Consider the following 3,624-nt stretch of genomic DNA (forward strand, 5'->3'; position numbering starts at 1 on the left):
GAGGAGAGCTGTTTCACTGTGGGAAGTGTAACCAGTGTCACAAAACAAAACATGCATGAACTGTTGAATGGAAAACCAACCTGCTTTGTCAAATTTCACCCAAATCACAATAAAAAGTTTAAAAAACTACAGTCATTAAAACAGTATTATATTAGTGAAAAGATTGACAAAAATAAATCAGTTAAACAGAATAAAAGTTTAGGAAAAGATGAACACACATATGAACATTTGATTTATTATGAAGCCACATGGCAGTGGGGAGGTGGTCAATCCTAGGTGGGGTATAGATCTAAACATGATTGTTGCTGGTGGGTGCTGCTGTCAGTTCAATCCCGACTCATTGTTACCCTGTAGGACCCAGCAGAACTGCCCCAGAAGGTTTCTCAGCCTGTAAATTTCATAGGAGCCAATTTCCAGATCTTTTTTCCCAGGGTAACAGTCACGGGTTCAAATCACCAACCTTTCAGTTAGCAGCTGAGCACTTAAGTACATCTATTCCTCACTTACCGACCATCTCGTTATCTGACATTTTGCATTTGTGACAATAGTAGAAAATGTACTGTCTGACTACTTTGCACACTAACGACATACGTCTGGCAGTAATGAACAAGGTATGGGGGAAGAGTAACACTCACTGCGATGGCTAAGTTTATCCCTCAAAGTGGCTGGACCATGCTTCTCAAGGGTTTGGCAGTTAGTTAACAATATAATCTGTTGGTAATGATGGAATTTGTCAGTTATATAATGATGGTATTTGATAGTTATGGGATTAGAGAGTTACACAATGACGGGATTTGGCAGTTACCTAATGATGAGATTTGGCAGTTTACGTAATGATAGGATCTGGCGGTCATGCAATGATGGAATTTGGCAGTTTCGTGATGATGAGATTTGGCAGTTTCATAATGGTGGGATCTGGTGGCTTTGTGGTGATGGGATTTGGTGGTTATGTGATGGTGGGGTTTGGTAGCTGCATGATGATGTGGTTTGGTGGTTTCTTAATGATGAGATTTAAGGTCGCATAGTGATGGGATTTGGCGGTTATATGATGATGGGGCCTGGCAATTAATGCAATGATGGGATTTGGCAGTTGCGTGATGATGGGCTTTGGCAGTTAATGATGTAGTCATCTTCCGCTTTGTGATATGATATGGTCATCCTCCATAACGCCCATTTATTGCATAACGACCTGGCCTTTGGAATGTAACCATGTTGATGAGCAATCAGTGAGTGAATTCCACTGCTAGGGCTCTTTATAGATCTTAGTATGAGAGGTAAAACAATTAATATTTCTGGCAGATGATACAGGAAAAAGCATTATGACTTTGGGGTAGAGATTTTAAGGATTGACAAAAGCACTAATCATGAAGGAAAGGAATGCTATGTTTAACTATATTAAAATTAAGAGATTATATATATATTTTAAAGGGGTGGTCACCACCATTAGAAGAGGGTAAGAAACAAAAAAAAAGAGACCAGGTTTAGTGGTCAGATAGGGTTAAGCCCTTCCAACTCAGCCAGCAGCTCCTGGGGAGAAAAGGCCTGGCAGCCTGCTCCCATGAAGAGTCCACGCTGGGAAATGGTGTGGGCAGTTCTACTCCGTCACACAGGGCCACAATCTATCGGAGTCGACTCAGCGTCACCCAACAACTACAGTGAGAGAGTGCAGGGCAAACTTCCAAGAAGATATTTGCAAAGGACTTGTATCCAGAGTGTAGTCTGTACTTCCCACACATCGATAAGGAAAAGATGAACATAAATAGAAAAACTGGCAAAAGACTTGAGTGGATGCTGCCTAGGAGGACAGCCAAATGGCCAATAAAGTTCAGAAAAGGTGGTAAATCTAATTAGCAACCAGGGAAATGCAAACTAAAGTGAAAATAAGACATCAGTACGGTCTGCCAGAGTAACTATCATTAAAAAAACAAACCCAGTTGGTGGTGCCCAGGTTGGCACAGGTACCACGCTGTGGAATGCCCTCCTACCTTGGTGGGGCTGGAGACCTGCACGGCTGCTCCGGGAAACAGTCCATCCTCACCTGCTGAACTGGGAGCCTGGCAAATCCAACGAGTCAGCTACTTTAGTTCTAGATTTCTGTCCGCAGAAATGCATGAACATGTGTGCCAAGTGACTCCTGTTCAGAGAAGTATTATTCTAATAGCCCAGAACCGGCAAGGGTCCAAGTGTCCTTGGACAGGAAGGTGGATTCAAAATGGCAACATGTCCCTCAAAGGCACACTAGGCAGCAGGGATAAAGAGCAAAGTCATCACCACGGTGACTTCACATCACACAGAGGCAGCGGAGTCGTCTCCTAGGTTGTTGTTGCTGTTGTTAATGATTACTTTGTACTGACTCAGGAAACACTCCACAGCCCCCTGACTTTGATGGCAATAAAACACTGAGACTTTGGTGCTGTTGGTTGCTATTGAGTCTGTTCCGGCTTAGGATGACCTCATCCATGACAGAATGAACCACTGCTCGGTCCAGCGCCACCTCACAACCGTTGCCATGGTTGCGTGCACTGTTGCAGCCACCATGCCAACCGATCTTATGCGGGGTTTCCCTGTTTTTGCTCATCTCACTACTCATAATGGCCTCTCCTAACGACCGTTCTTTTCCGATGACGAAAGAGAGCCGAGATGTGCTATCCTTGCTGCTGAGAAGCATTCTGGTTTCACTTCCTCCCAGGCAGATCTGTTTGTTCTTCTGCCAGTCCATGGTACAGCAAATAAAAAAACCAAACTCATTGCTGTGGAGTCGGTCCCGACTCATAGCGACCCCTCCTTGGGTTTCCGAGGCGGTATCACTACGGAAGTAGATTGCCCAACCTTCCTTCTGAGGAGTGGCTGGTAGGTTTGAACCACCAGCCTTCTGGTTAGCAGGCAAGTGCCTTAGGCACTATGCCACCAGAGCACCTTCTGGTACAGTCGGCTAGCAGTTGAGTGCTTAACCACTGCACCACCAGGGCTCCTGTATACTGAGTGTTCTTCGCCAACCGTGACCCTACACTGTGTGACTCTTTCCGTCTGAAATGCCGTTTTCCTTCCTGTCGTCCTCCTCATCCTTTGATATTCATCTCAGAAGTCACCTCAGAGAAAACTTGACTGATCTCTCCAAGACCACACCCACTCTGCCACTGCCTCAATTCTGACTCACAGTGACCGCCACTGGGTTTTACTGTAAATCTTTATGGAAGCAGACTGCCTCATCTTTCTTCCACAGAGTGGCTGGTAGGCTTGAACCACTAACCTTTTGGTTAACAGCCAAGTTATTAAGCACTGCACCACCAGAGCTCCTAAAATCACATCAGAGTTCTCATTTTCCCTTTTTCTTCCCAAAGCATCTGGGACGTACCTTTACTGGAGTATGTATGGCATTGTCCTGTTATTAGAGACGGCTTCTGGCCCTTTCCCTCCATTTACTGCACCCCACCTAACGGAAAGGAATTTATTAATTTGATCTTTCAGTGACTAGAAAAGTTCTCAGTTCTTATCACATACCGTGTTGTTGGGTGCCATCAAGTCGATTCTGACTCGAAGTGACCCAGTGGGAGAGCAGAACTGCCCCACAGGGTTTCCCAGGCTGTCAGTCTTCACAGGAGCAAAGCCCAAACCACACCCACT

This window comes from Orycteropus afer, unplaced genomic scaffold (assembly GCF_000298275.1).
Source record: "Orycteropus afer afer isolate SDZICR_OR568_19922 unplaced genomic scaffold, OryAfe1.0 scaffold00558, whole genome shotgun sequence".
In the NCBI taxonomy this organism is placed as follows: Eukaryota; Metazoa; Chordata; class Mammalia; order Tubulidentata; family Orycteropodidae; genus Orycteropus; species Orycteropus afer.